Source organism: Salmo salar, chromosome 05 (genome assembly GCF_965601325.2).
Source record: "Salmo salar chromosome 05, fSalSal1, whole genome shotgun sequence".
NCBI classification, from domain to species: domain Eukaryota; kingdom Metazoa; phylum Chordata; class Actinopteri; order Salmoniformes; family Salmonidae; genus Salmo; species Salmo salar.
Genome location: NC_138295.1, coordinates 48,813,043 through 48,829,232, shown reverse-complemented (window position 1 = coordinate 48,829,232; position 16,190 = coordinate 48,813,043). Strand labels below are relative to the sequence as shown.

At 40.9% G+C, this 16,190-nt stretch overlaps 1 protein-coding gene across 3 annotated transcripts in view; it reads right to left on the bottom strand.

The window, feature by feature from the left end:
• Positions 1 to 13,565, bottom strand: part of LOC106605009 (transcription factor HIVEP3) — a 97,017-nt gene extending 83,452 nt beyond the window's left edge. For all 3 annotated transcript variants that reach the window (XM_045718289.2, XM_082975234.1, XM_014200201.3), the window contains exon 1: positions 13,313 to 13,565. The gene's annotated coding sequence lies outside the window, so the exon portion shown is untranslated. The remainder of the gene's footprint in view (positions 1 to 13,312) is intronic.
• Positions 13,566 to 16,190: the final 2,625 nt, after the last annotated feature.

Here is a 16,190-nt window from a genome sequence, read left to right as displayed (position 1 = left end):
GACATACAGTGCATTTGGAAAGTATTCAGACACCTTCCATTTTGTTACATTACAGCCCTAGTCAAAAATGTATTAAATAAAATGTTTTCCTCATCAAACTACATACAATACCCCAGTGAAAACAGGTTTTTGGGAATGTTTGGCCCATGGCTAAATCTAGTTGATGATCCCTGGTCTACATAGTAAGTATGCATGTTGTGCCTTTACAATTAATTAATGACCTTACTGAAATAATCAGGCTAGTGGGCCAGTTGGCTTCCTGACCAGTGCTCCGGGTCCCTGTTTTCAGCCCCTCCACAAAAAGTGTGTGTCCAGGGCCTTGTTCCTGGCTCCCTCTTCTCTGAGGGACACAGTGGTTCTATTATTCCCTTGTGTTTCAGAGAACAGGATTAATGACCTGCGGCAGGGACATGAAACGGTTGTGTCCGCCTGTTTACTTCTGTCCCTAGGACCAGTCTCTGGTATTAAACACCCTGTGTGTGTGTGTGTGTGTGTGTGTGTGTGTGTGTGTGTGTGTGTGTGTGTGTGTGTGTGTGTGTTTCAATGACCACTGGCAGGCCAAAGCAAGGGTAATGCACAACTACAATAGCAGCCACAGAGTCATGGTCACCGTTAGGGTTGCAAAGGGTCTGAATTTTTCCATACGAAGTTAAGCATTGGAATTTGGGGAATTTTGCTTAAATTCATCAAAAGAAGTTAACATTTAACCTTTTTTTGTGGGATACACATAAGGTAATTCTAGGCCTTGTGGCATATGTTGGTTAAACTATCCCAATGCAACGGAATTGCAACCCCCTGCATACACAGTGCATTCTTCCATGTACAGCTGATTCTCAAGATCTTGCACACTAATGAGATGCTATTGAGCCCACACTACTACACTGTCTGAGCCAAGGACTACATGCTTTCTGGTAAGTTTTGATTACAATACTGGGTGTGGTGAATATATTTTATATGACATGATTTTTAGTTAACTAGTAAATAGTAGCATACAGCAAAGTGTGTTTAAATAATTTCTAACTTGTTAACAATTTCTGCTAGTTAGTTTTTGCTACCATGTGGGTTAAGGCTTGCTTAAGCCTGCAAACTGAGGAGTGTTAATTCACCTGTTTCCATAAAGGTTTCATTTTAAAACATTTATCTTTCATTTTAAAACATTTATCTTTCAAAAGGAGTTATTTAATCTAACTGTACATGGAATTGTATATTTATTTTTTTGAATAATCTTTTCTGATCTTTACAGGAAAATGCCAGGGGCACTATCTGATGTGTGGAGACAATTCACGGCAGCTAATGAAGAAGGAAAAGATGTGTACATTTGCAAATACTGTACCAAATCATATGTGAAGAATGCAACAAAGATGCAGAATCATCTGGCCAAGTGCATAAAGTACCCTCAGCTACCCTCAGCTAGCAACCTCTGACAAAAGTCCCTCTACTTCTATTCGAGGTGAAAATTATGAATCAGACACCTTATCGATAGCAACAGCTCATGGTCTTCCTGGAATTAGAAGTTTTTTTTACTCGATGGAGGAACATAGTCAGAAAAATGCTGATGAATATCTTGCTTGAGCTGTGTATGTAACTGGTTTACCTCTGATGCTCACAGGCAATGTGTATTGGAAGATAATTCTGAATGTTCTTCGCCCAGCATACACCCCTCCAACCAGACATGCTTTATCTACTTATTTGCTGGATGCAGAGTTCAACAGAGTTCAGGTGAAGGTCAAGAAAATCATAGAGAAAGCAGACTATATTGCAATCATCTCAAATGTTCGTGGGCAAGGAATAATTAACTACATCATCTCCACCCCTCAATCAGTATTCTACAAGAGCACAGACACAAGGGACAACAGGCACACCGGTCTCTACATTGCAGATGAGCTGAAGGCAGTCATCAATGACCTTGGACCACTGAAGGTATTTGCACTGGTGACAGACAATGCTGCGAACATGAAGGCTGCTTGGTCTAACGTGGAGGAGTCCTACCCTCACATCAAACCCATTGGCTGTGCTGCTCATGCATTGAATCTGCTCCTCAAGGACATCATGGCACTGAAAACAATGGATACACTCTACAAGAGAGCCAAGGAAATGGTTAGGTATGTGAAGGGTCATCAAGTTATAGCAGCAATCTACCTCAACAAGAAAAGTGAGAAGAATAACAGCACCACATTGAAGCTGCCCAGCAACACCCGTTGGGGTGGTGTTGTCATCATGTTTGACAGTCTCCTGGAGGGGAAGGAGTCTCTCCAAGAAATGGCCATATCACAGTCTGTCGATACGGACAGCCCCATCAAGAGGATCCTCCTGGACGATGGATTTTGGGAGAGGGTGGTAAGCAGCCTGAAACTCCCAAAACCTATAGCAGTAGCCATTGCACAAATTAAGGGAGGCAATGCCATCCTCTCTGATGTTCAGACTCTGCTTGCAGATGTAAGAGAAGAAATCCGTACTGCCCTTCCCACTTCACTGTTGCTCCAAGCAAAGGAAACTTCCGTTCTGAAATACATCAAAAGCCGTTAAGACTTCTGCCTGAAGCCCATACACACCGCAGCGTACATGTTGGATCCCAAGTGTGCTGGCAAGAGCATCCTGTCTGGTGAAGACATCAACAACGCCTATGATGTCTCACCACCTTGGCCTGGATGAGGGCAAGGTTCTTGGCAGTCTCTCTTAGCACTGCCTCTCATAAAAGGAAACCAAGGCAAGATATCCAACAAGTGGTGTTGCCTGAACCTGTCAGATCACCAATTATTTCCAGTTTCACTACAGAAGGCTCACATGTCCAACATTTTCTTTATTTAACTAGGCAAGTCAGTGAAGAACAAGTTCTTATTTACAATGACAGCCTACACCGGCCAAGCCCTAACCTGGACGACACTGGGCCAATTGTGCATTGCCGTATGGGACTTCCAATCACGGCCGGTTGCGATACAGCCTGGAATCGAACCAGGGCCTGTAGTGATGCCTCTACCACTGAGATAGCAGTTTTGGACTCCCAAGTGGCATAGCAGTCTAAATACAGTATGTGTATACGACCAAAATCAACACGTCAAACAATGAGTGTCTTCTTCAATGTTGCAGTCAAATATTATATAGTTGATCAAATCTTATTTGACACATGCGCTGAATACAGGTGTAGACCTTACAGTTAAATGCTTACTAAACTGCATTGTTGGTTAAAAAAAAATTATAATAAAAGAGCTGCTATAAAATAACAATAGCAAGGCAATATACAGGGGGTACCGGTACAGAGTCAATGTGCAGGGGCACCGGTTAGTCGAGGTAATTGAGGTCATATTTACATGTAGGTAGAGTAATTAAAGTGAACACGCATATATAATAACAGAGTAGCAGCAGCGCAAAAGAGGGGGGGAGGGGGAAGCAATGCAAATAGTCTGGGTAGCCATTTGATTAGCTGTTCAGGGGTCTTATGGTTTGGGGGTAGAAGCTGTTTAGAAGCCTCTTGGACCTAGACTTCGCACTCCGGTACCGCTTGTCATGCGGAAGCAGAGAGAACAGCCTATGACTAGGGTGGCTGGAGTCTTTGGCAATGTTTGTGGCCTTCATCTGACACTGCCTGGTATAGTAGGTCCTGGATGGCAGGAAGCTTGGCCCCAGTGATGTACTGGGCCGTACGCACTACCCTCTGTCGTGCCTTGCGGTCGGAGGCCGAGCAGTTGCCATACCAGGCAGTGATGCAACCCGCCGGGATGCTCTCAATGGTGCAGCTGTAGAACTTTGAGGATCTGAGGACCCATGCCAAATCTGTTCAGTCTCGAGGGAAAATAGGTTTGTCGTGCCCTCTTCATGACTGTCTTGGTGTGCTTGTACCATGTTAGTTTGTTGGTGATGTGGACACCAAGGAACTTGAAGTTCTCAACCTACTCCACTGCAGCCCCATCGATGAAAATGGGGGCGTGCTCGGTTGTCATTTTCCTTAAGTCCACAAACATCTCCTTTGTCTTGATCACATTGAGAGGTTGATGTCCTTTCACCACACGGTCAGGTCTCTGACCTCCCTATAGGCCGTCTCGTCATTCTTGGTAATCAGGCCAACAACTGTTGTGTCATCTGCAAACTTAATGATAGTGTTGGAGTTGTGCCTGGCCGTGCAGTCATGAGTGAACAGGGAGTACAGGAGGGGACTGAGCACGCACCGATGAGGAGCCCCTGTGTTGAGGATCAGCGTGGCGGATGTGTTGTTACCTACCCTTAGTTTTGTGATGAGCTTTGAGGGCACTATGGTGTTGAATGCTGAGCTGTAGTCAATGAATAGCATTCTCACATAGCTGTTCCTTTTGTCCAGGTGTGAAAGGGCAGTGTGAAGTGCAATAGAGATTGCATCATATTAATTTATTTAGCTCCTTTGCACCCCAGTATTTCTACTTTGCACTTTCTTCCACTGCAAATCTACAATTCCAGTGTTTTACTTGCTATATTATATTTACTTCGCCACCATGGCCTTTTTTGCCTTTACCTCCCTTATCTCACCTCATTTGCTCACTTTGTATATAGACTTATTTTTCCCACTATATTATTGACTGTATGTTTGTTTTACTCCATGTGTAACTCTGTGTTGTGTGTGTCAAACTGCTTGCTTTATCTTGGCCAGGTCGCAATTGTAAATGAGAACTTGTTCTCAACTTGCCTACCTGGTTAAATAAAAGGTGAAATAAAAAAATACATAAAAAAAAAAATCATCTGTGGATCTGTTGGGATGGTATGCAAATTGGAGTGGGTCTAGTGTTTCTGGGATAATGGTGTTGATGTGAGCCATGACCAGCCTTTCAAAGTATTTCATGGCTACAGACATGAGTGCTACGGGTCGGTAGTCATGTAGGCAGGTTACCTTAGTGTTCTAGGGCACAGGGACTACAGTGGTCTGCTTGAAACATGTTGGTATTACAGACTGACAGGGAGAGGTTGAAAATGTCAGTTAAGACACTTGCCAGTTGGTCAGCGCATGCTCTTAGTACACGTCCAGGTAATCTGTCTGGCCCTGCGGCCTTGTGAATGTTGACCTGTTTAAAGGTCTTACTCACATCGGCTGCGGAGAGCGTGATCACAGTCTTCTGGAACTGCTGGTGCTCTCATGCATGTTTCAGTGTTATTTGCCTCGAAGCGAGCATAGAAGTAATTTAGATCGTCTAGTAGGCTCGTGTCACTGGGCAGCTCTCAGCTGTGGTTCCCTTTGTAGTCTGTAATAGTTTGCAAGCCCTGCCACATCCGACGAGCATTGGAGCCGGTGTAGTACGATTCGATCTTAGTCCTGTATTGACGCTTTGCCTGTTTGATGGTTTGTCTGAGGGCATAGTGGGATTTCTTATAAGATTCCAGGTTATAGTCCTGCTCCTTGAAAAGCGGCAGCTCTACCCTTTAGCACAGTGCGGATGTTGCCTGTAATCCATGGCTTCTGGTTGGGGTATGTACGTACAGTCACTGTGGGGAGGACTTCGTCGATGCACTTATTGATAAAACCAGTGACTGATGTTCTGGGATTCTTCCGATGGAGTTGAGGAATACACCACATATTCCAGTCTGTGGTTGCAAAACAGTCCTGTAGCTTAGCATCTGCTTCATCTGACCACTTTATTGGCCGAGTCACTGGTGCTTCCTGCTTTAATTTTTGCTTGTTAGCAGGAATCAGTAGGATAGAATTACGGTCAGATTTGACAACTGGAGGGCGAGATTTGTACGTGTTTGTGTGTGGAGTAAAGGTGTTCGAGTTTTTTTTCCCTCTGGTTGCACATTTACATGCTGGTACAAATTAGGTAAAACAGATTTAAGTTTCCCTGCATTAAAGTCCCCAGCCACTAGGAGCACCGCCTCTGGATGAGTGTCTTCCGGTTTGCTTATGGCCGTATACAGCTCATTGAGTGGGGTCTTAGTGCCAGCAAATCAGTTTGTGGTGGAAAATAGACAGCTACGAAAAATATACACGAAAACTCTCTAGGTAGATCGTTCAGTCTACAGCTTATCATCAGATACTCTACCACAGGCGAGTAAAACCTTGAGTTTCTTCGATATCGTGCACCAGCTGCTGTTTACAAATATTCTTAGACCACCACCCCTTGTCTTACCAGAGGCTGCTGTTCTATCCTGCTGATACAGTGTATAACCCGCCAGCTGTATGTTATTCATGTCATCGTTCAGCCATGACTCAGTGAAACATAAGACATTACAGATAATGTCCCGTTGGTAGGATATTTTTGCTTTTAGTTTGTCCACTTTATTATCCAGTTAATGTACGTTGGCCAATAGTACTGATGGCAAAGGCGGATTAGCCACTCGAAGCCGGATCCTCACAAGGCACCCAGACCTCCTTCCGTGAAACCTCCGTCTCTTTTTCCTGCGAATGACGGGGATGAGGGCTTGTTCGGGTGTCTGGAGTAAATCCCTGTTGTCCGACTCATTAATAATGAAAAATTCTTCATCCAATTCAAGTTCAGTAATCGCTGTTCTGATGTCCAGAAGCTCTTTTCGGTCATAACCTGTTGGGTCTAGGGGGCAGCATTTGCACGTCTGGATAAAAAAAATGTACCCGATTTAATCTGGTTACTAATCCTACCCAGTAACTAGAATATGCATATACTTATTATATATGGATAGAAAACACTCTAAAGTTTCTAAAACTGTTTGAATGGTGTCTGTGAGTATAACAGAACTCATTTGGCAGGCAAAACCCTGAGACATTTTCTGACAGGAAGTGGATACCTGATGTGTTGTATTGACTTTAAACCTATCCCATTGAAAAACACAGGGGCTTAGGAATATTTTGGCACTTCCTATTGCTTCCACTAGATGTCACCAGCCTTTACAAAGTGTTTTGAGTCTTCTGGAGGGAGATCTGACCGAACAAGAGCCATGGAACGATGATGTCCCATTAGACACCTGGCGCGCGAGTTCATGTTGGGTACCCTCGTTCCAATACGTTATAAAAGAGTATGCATTCGTCCACCTTGAATATTATTCATGTTCTGGTTAAAAAAGGCCCTAATGATTTATGCTATACAACGTTTGACATGTTTGAACGAACGGAAATATATTTTTTCCCCTCGTTCATGACGAGAAGTCCGGCTGGCTTACATCATGTGCTAACGAGACGGAGATTTTTGGACATAAATGATGAGCTTTTTTGAACAAAACTACATTCGTTATGGACCTGTGATACCTGGAAGTGACATCTGATGAAGAGAATCAAAGGTAATGGATTATTTACATAGTATTTTCGATTTTAGATCTCCCCAACATGACGTCTAGTCTGTATCGCAACGCGTATTTTTCTGGGCGCAGTGCTCAGATTATTGCAAAGTGTGATTTCCCAGTAAGGTTATTTTTAAATCTGGCAAGTTGATTGAGTTCAAGAGATGTAAATCTATAATTCTTTAAATGACAATATAATATTTTACCAATGTTTTCTAATTTTAATTATTTAATTTGTGACGCTGACTTGACTGCCGGTTATTGGAGGGAAACGATTTCCTCAACATCAATGCCATAGTAAAACGCTGTTTTTGGATATAAATATGAACTTGATAGAACTAAAAATGCATGCATTGTCTAACATAATGTCCTAGGAGTGTCATCTGATGGAGATTGTAAAAGGTTAGTGCATCATTTTAGCTGGTTTTATGGTTTTGGTGACCCTGTCTTTGACTTGACAAAACATTACACACAACTCTTGTAAATGTACTGTCCTAACATACTCTAAATTTATGCTTTCGCCGTAAAACCTTTTTGAAATCGTAAAACGTGGTTAGATTAAGGAGATGTTTATCTTTCAAATGGTGTAAAATAGTTGTATTTTTGAAAAATTTGAATTTTGACATTTATTTGGATTCAAATTTGCCGCTCTTGAAATGCACCTGCTGTTGATGGAGTGCACCACGGGTGGCACGCTAGCGTCCCACCTAGCCCCAAGAGGATAAGGTAGCAGCAACATCATGTACAAAAGAAGTTACCGTAAATTCCGGACTATAAGCCGCAACTTTTTTCCCAGGCTTTGAACCTCGCGGCTTAAACAATGACGCGGCTAATATAAGGATTTTTCCCGCTTTCAATTTTTCTTTTCCAGAAAAAACACATTCTGTGACGTGCTCAGTTTTTTGGCGGCATGAAGCTTTCATTAGACCAATGAAATTGCCGAACGGGTTAAGGTCAAACAACTTTTTTGTTTACTGTTTAGATTAAATTGAGCGCTCTCAAACTTCCCATCATTCTGATTACGGTAGTCATTTTGTCACCCTCATCATGGCAAAGACACAGAGAAATGCATATGATGCAGCTTTCAAGTTGAAGGCGATTGATCTGGCTGTTGGAAAAGGAAATAGAGCTGCTGCACGGGAGCTTGTCGTAATGAGTCGATGATAAGATGTTGCAAACAGCAGCGTGAGGAATTGACTCAGTGAAAAAAGACAACTAAAGCTTACTGCTCATTTTTATTTTTGTTACAAGCCGTGTTTCGTTAAAGCCTATTTATTTTTGTTACAAGCCGTGTTTCGTTAAAGCCTGTGTAAAGTTCATTTGTTTCAATGTACCGGTAGGCACCTGCGGCTTATAGACATGTGCGACTTATTTATGTTCAAAATATTTTTTTGTTTGTTTTTAATTCAGTGGGTGCGGCTTATATTCAGGTGCGCTTAATAGTCCGGAAATTACGGTACACACAATGCAACAAAAAAAATCGAAATCAAAAATAGCACGGTTGGATTTGGATTTTGGATCCAGCGAATCAGTTGCTATGAAACGCTACTATAGTGCATTCAGAAAGTATTCAGACCCCTTGAATTTTTCCACATTTTGTTATGTTACAGCCTTATTCTAAACTGGATGAAATAAAAAACATTTCCCCTCAATCTACACACAATACCCCATAATGACAAAGCCAAAACAGGTTTAGATTTTTTTGGAAATGTATTAAACATAAACAGAAATACCTTATTTAAATATGTATTCAGACCCTTCGCTCGGAGACTCATAATTGAGCTCAGGTGCATCCTGTTTCCATTGATCACCCTTAAGATGTTTCCACAACTTGATTGGAGTCCACCTGTGATAAATTAAAATGATTGGACATGATTTGGAAAGAAAAACCACTGTCTATATAAGGTCCCACAGTTGACCGTGCATGTCAGAGAAAAAAAATCAAGCCATGAGGTCAAAGGAATGGTCTGTAGAGCGCCGAGACAAGATTGTGTCGACGCACAGATCTGGGTAAGGGAACGAAAACATTTCTGTAGCATTGAAGGTCCTTAAGAACACAGTGGCCTCCATCATTCTTAAAATGGATGAAGCTTGGAACCACCAAGACTATTCCTAGAGCTGGCCGATTGGCCAAACTGAGCAATCGGGAGAGAAGGGCCTTGGTCAGGGAGGTGACCAAGAACCGATCATCACTCTGACAGAGCTCTAGAGTTCCTCTGTGGAGATGGAAGAACCTTCCAGAAGAACAACCATGCAGCACTCCACCAATCAGGCCTTTATGGTAGAGTGGCCAGACGGAAGCCACTCCTCAGTAAAAAGGCACATGACAGCCCACTTGGAGTTGCCTAAAGGCACCTAAAGGAAACAGGATTCTCTGGTCTGATGAAACCAAGATTGGAACTCTTTGACCTGAATGCCAAGATTCACATCTGGCAGAAACCTAGCACAATTCCTACGGTGAAGTAATGGTGGTTGCAGCATCATGCTGTGGGGATGTTTTTCAGCGGCAGGATCGAGGGAAAGATGAACGGAGCAAAGTACTGAGAGATCCTTGATGAAAACCTGCTCCAGAGAGCTCAGGGCCTCAGACTGGGGGGAAAGTTCACCTTCCAGCAGGACAACGACCCTAAGCACACAGCCAAGACAATGCAGGAGTGGATTCGGGACAATTCTCTGAATGTCCTTGAGAGGCCCAGCCAGGGCCCAGACTTGAATCCGATCGAACATCTCTGGAGAAACCTGAAAATAGCTGTGCAGCTACACTCCCCATGCATCCTGACAGAGCTTGATAGGATCTGCAGAGACAAATGGGAGAAACTCCCCAAATACAGGCATGCCAAGCTAGTAGCATCATACCCAAGACAAATTAATGAGTAAAGGGTCTGAATACTTATGTAAATGTAATATGTTTATTTAAAATGTTATCTTCAGGATTGGTGGTTCCCCTGCAGGACGGTTGAGCTAACGTAGGCTAATGCTATTAGCATGAGGTTGTAAGTAACAAGAATATTTCCCAGGACATAGACATATGTGATATAGGCAAAGCTTAAATTATTGTTAATCTAACTGCACTGTCCAATTTACAGTAGCTATTACAGTGAAAGAATGCCATGCTATTGTTTGAGGAGAGTGCACAGTTTCGAACATGTAAAGTTATTAATAAACAAATTAGGCACATTTGGGCTGTCTTGATAAAACATTTTGAACAGAAATGCAATCTTTCATTGGAACAGTCTAAAACGTTGCACATACACTGCAACCATCTAGCAGCCAACATCTAAATTGCACCTGGGCTGGAATAATACAACAACAAACAAAAATATTTGTATTATCATTTACCACATCTAATGTGTTATATTCTCCTACATTCCTTTCACATTTTCCCAAACTTCAAAGTGTTCTTTCAAGTGGTACCAAGAAAATGCATATCCTTGCTTCAGGGCCTGAGCTACTGGCATATAGATTTGGGTATGTCATTTTAGGCGGAAATAGAAAAAAAAAGGGGCCGATCCTTAAGAGATTATACATTTTCTACAATTTCTAAATACCTGTTTTTGCTTTGTCATTATGGGGTAATGTGTGTAGATTATTTAATAAATGTTACAATACGGCTATAACAAAACAAAATGTGGAAAAAGGCAAAGGGTCTGAATACTTTCCGAATGCACTGTACACGCACACACACTCCAGACATTTCTCCTCCTAATATTTCTAAATTCCATTATTTTACTTTTTTATTTTTTTCTGTGTATTGTTAGATATTACTGCACTGTTGGAGCTAGGAAGACAAGCATTTCCCTACACCCGCAATAACATCTGCTAAATATAGTATGTGTATGAGACCAATAACATTATTTGATTTTAGTTACTAGAGGAACAAGATTTTTGTTTTAAAATACCATGTTTATGTTTCAATGCAGTACACATTGTAAGTAAAATAATATATTTCAACACATTATTGAAGTGTCATCCTCTACTTTGCCATTAGGAGAGGAGGCAGAAATCAATTATAAATCGAATCGAACAACAAAACGAAGCAACCAACCAATTGCAGAGGGCGATCAGAGAGCATCTTGGACACATGTCAGAAAATGTCTTGGTGGTGCTAGTTAGTATTACACTTAAGCTGTAATTACACTTGTACAGGGAAAATAATAAAAGATGCAGGCAACAGATTACATAAAAGGGCAGGTTTTTGAAACCACTGGACCGGTCACTGACCTGATTGAAATTAGTAGATTCATTTGCTAATGAAACGGTGATGGGTTGTGAATGACATTATTAGGAATGTGCACAGTGAAACTTCTAAACTTCCAAAAGAGTAAGCTACTTCTCTCTGAATGAAGGACAGTATAAAAAAAATGAAAGAAATGTATGCAGATTTTAAAGTTATCCACACTAATGAGTAATTCACATATGGGGTAATAGAAAATATGAAGGAAATAAGGAATAGATGCAAAGCAAATGCTTCAGGATTCCATGCAAACATATTTTTATATCATGGGCATGTCATGTAGGCCTACAGTATAGTCTAACTGTTTGCCCTAAAATGCCCTTGATGGCAGTACCTTTTAACGTGTAGAAAAAAGAACCAAGACCGCATCGTGTCAAACGCGGACAATAACAAAAAAAAATATTGACCATGTCCTATGACCAATGCACAGAAAATGTCATACCACCATATTAAGGAGGAGATCAAATACGATCAACATTACTGTAATGTGTGTTTTCTGACAGGTGACCCACTACAGTGCACTGACTCAAGCTTTCCCAACAAAGCAGACCATCACTAGGCTATGCGTAATTTCATTCTGGGCAGTGGGCGCTCTCCAGAATTCATAATCAACAGATGGCTGGCATATAGGCAAGCCACAACTGGATGAATGCATGCTTTGCTTTCACATTTCAAGATGATATTTCTAGAAATCGCATCTTGGCAGATGTATGCCTATGAAATTCTATTCTAAGCTATTATTTCACTGTATAACATGATCAACTGCAATCATCAAGAATATATTGAGCAAGTTATCACATTAATTCATATAAATGGTCAGACTTTACGTTGGTGAATGAAGGCAGGTAGACCTAACGATTTTTGCCACCCTTCTTTTTCCCCATTGCACAAGAATGTAACCAAGAAAAATTAAACTTTTGCCTGGCTGGAGTTTATGCAAACAAATATTTTGCGCACGGTTATTTTACGCACACAATTGATACTAGAAATGCACGATATTAGGCTATATTACAACAAACAAGTATTTTAAACAGATAGCTGCACGTATGTCAAATATATAGCATATTCTTATTTTAACCCATGTCAAAATACACATTCAAAATTCTTATCAATAATAGCATAGCATATTCAGAATTTGATCAAAGACAGTACAATATGAAGATGGGGATCTCTACTGAAGAGGCAGTTTCTGCCTATAACACTTGGCGATGTCATGGCGATGTTTGTTTGCGAAACTCATGCGCAGAAACACGTAAATGGGTCAAACGGTCGTCTCGCGCCAAACTGCGCATGTGCAGGCCGTAAGATAAAGGCCCTCCTTCGATATTAAGTTGTTTCTGAATTAAATGAAAACGTGTCAATGTGTCACCTTCCAGAGGCTGGAGTGATCAACTACTTAAGACATTGGCTCGAATCAAGGTTGTGCCTTTAGATTTCAGAAAATTAACTAAGTAACAATTACTCTAACTGACTTCTCAAACCTGGACCTGGACTGCTTGGTCTGTTTCGCAAGCGTTCCCGAAAGTCTTGCGATGTTGTGCCTCTGGGTTTAGAAACTCTGTGATTTGGCAGTCAGGAAGTGCAATTCAATTCACGGCATGTACTAGAGTTCCAATACCGTTACAGTAGCAATAATATACTGTGTACTTTATACTGAGATTGGGAAACATGAATGTTGAGCACCTCAACTATTGTAAAAATAAACAGAGTGAGTGCCAAAGTCCTCCACTTCACAGCATTAGCCTACAACTGCCATATTTCTTAATAGTTCCTAGAGCTTGGACATAATGCCATCATATTATTCACTAACCCGGTCATTCGAACGACTAAAATACATAGCGTGAAGTTACACCGTTTAGCACTACTTACCAGCTTGCTACGGTGTGGGTGCTGCAGCCATTTAACCCGTAGTGAAAGGGCTAGAAGTCCGCATTTCCTCGGCTGTGTCACTGTGTGTAGTGCAGATCTTGCAGCGATGCTTGAAGGCAAGCTGAAACAAATTGGGGGGGGCTTTCCCTACGCCTTGTCAAACGAACTACGAAGCCATATTCAGAAGATTAGAACAACAAAAACATCATCTCGCGCTACACAAACATTCGCGCCGCCGCACCAGACGTCAAGAGGATCCCGCCCCCTTTCGTCGTCTCTCATTGGCCTGGCTTAACAGGACATTTTACATCGATGGGACTTGTGAAGCAAAAGTCCCAACTTTAAATCTTTTTCATACTGGGGCTTGCAAAGCGAGAGTCCCCACTTGAAATATTCAACATACTTCTTATTATTGCTACTATCTGGAAAACGAATCCTCTTACACCGTTTAAAGATGCACTATGCAGAAATTGCTCCGCCATTTCTTGGTTGCTAAAATTCTAATAGTTCACCTAATTCAGTTTGTTATAAAAAAAAACATGTATATTGTAGAAAATCATTGTACCATCTAAACCGCTGTAAAATATATGTTCTATAATAAAAATATATTGCATTTATCTGTTTGGAGCTGGTGTACAAAACCAAAAGTAAAAGATGCAAAAATGAAACTTAATCAAGGAATCATAGAAATAGCACACATAGAACATATCTATCACTTCTTAGACTTGCTTTCAATGAGAATGACATCCATAATTCACATTTCTGTGTGAATTTGAGCGGCCCAAAAAGTTACATATTGCAGCTTTATGCTAGACATCTCATTCAAATTTTAAAATGTGCAGAGCGGTCAGGACCAGTGTGTGTGCATACAACTTTTTGATACTGTATCTTTTATACTTTTAAAACTATTACGTTTTTTGTCCATCTTCATTCACTTTCTTCAACATTCTAAAGTTCCCATTGTGACATCAACTCCCAGACTTCCAACATTCCATTCACAGTGAACATGTAACGCCCTGGCCATAGAGAGGGGTTTTTGTTCTTTATTTTGGTTAGGCCAGGGTGTTACATTGGGTGGGCGTTCTATGTTCCTTTTTCTATGTTTCTGTTGAGTGTTTTGCACCTGACAGGACTGTTTGGCTGTCAGTTTTTCTTGTTTTTGTATAGTGTTCTCTTCGTTGTATTAAAATTCAAGATGAACACTAACTCCGCTGCACCTTGGTCAACTCTCTCTCCCGACAGGCGTTACAGAACAATGCAACTTTTGACAAAGATACGCTACTCTGACCACTTTCCCATCAATTTTAACAAAAAGTTAAAGCATATGAAATCTTCCTCTACTTCCAAACAATTTACATTTTTACAACTTTAGACAAAACCTTAGAGGGTATGACATATTGGTCTACTTCTCTGCTATTCAAATCGGGAATCAGAACATAATTAACTGATACCAATAAAAAAAGACAGCTAAATTACCACATTAACTACTTTGTCTCAACTTTTACAAACTGACATTTTCACCACTTTAGACAAAAACTTAGAGGGTATAACATATTGGTATACTTCTCAGCTATTTAAGGGTGAAAATAGCTGTGCAGTGACGCTCTCCATCCAACCTGACAGAGCTTGAGAGGATCTGCGGAGAAGAATGGGAGAAACTCCCCAAATACAGGTGTGCCAAGCTTGTAGCGTCATACAAAATAAGACTCAAGGCTGTAATCGCTGCCAAAGGTGCTTCAACAAAGTACTGAGTAAAAGGTCTGAATACTTATGTATATGTGATATTTCAGTTTTTTTAATATAAATTTGCAAAAATGTCTAAACTTGTTTTTGCTTTGTCATTTTGCAGTATTGTGTGTAGATTGAGTGGGGAAAAAACAATTTAATCAATTTTAGAATAAGGCTGTAATGTAACAATGTGGAAAAAGTCAAGTCATATGAATACTTTTCCGAATGCACTGTAATAATTGTAATCAGAAGATACTATTAACATTGGTAACAGAATTATAGCAATATAATTACTGCATAATAAATAATGCTGTAATTGAAAATTGTACACCCAAGGTAATGTAGGCTACTGCCCCTTTAAGACAGAGAATACATTTTGTACCCTATGTTGAGATTCTCACCAAATATGTTGTCTTCTAACACTATTCAAATCACACAATAAATAAACAGCTTATAAAGCTCTCTTTGCCTATGATGCACATATTGCAAACAAATAATCTGAACTAAAAACTTGACACATTTTGGAATATGTGCGTCCTTGACAATCGCTAATCAATATGCAAAAACCGCACACATCTTCTCTCTTTTGTGGCACCAATGTGAAGGTTTATGGCAGGGGAAATGGGGTTGCAGTAGTCTAGTGTGTGGTGCACGAATTATGACAAGCGAACCTGGGGAGCTTTGCATTCACATTGTACTCAAAAAGGGAACCTGACCCTGGAATAGGAACTCAGACCACTTTTCGAGATGGTCTCAGTTCGGTTTGCTTCGGGGGCTCTTTTGAGGGGTCTTAGTTCCTTTGGAGTGTTCACACTGCACAAAAAAATAAGCGTTGCTGTTTTTCTATTTAAAAAGTGTGATTTTCAGAGCGAAACCCCCCCCCCAAAAAAAGGAAACCTGGAAAAACTAAACAGCGAAAAAGGAATCAGGCAAAACATTAAATGGATTTTATATGGCCCTGTGTATGCTATGCTCAGTTAACTTGTGTCCCTGGGGGCAGAGGTGCAGAGGGTCCCTCTTCCCACTGATCCCCCCTCCAGCCCAGAGAGGACTTCCAAGAAATCCTGCTGTTGTCGAAATACATTGTGAAAAAATGTATTTGTTTATTTAAAACTTCAACAATGCCTCATTGTCCTCAGTGCTCTATTAT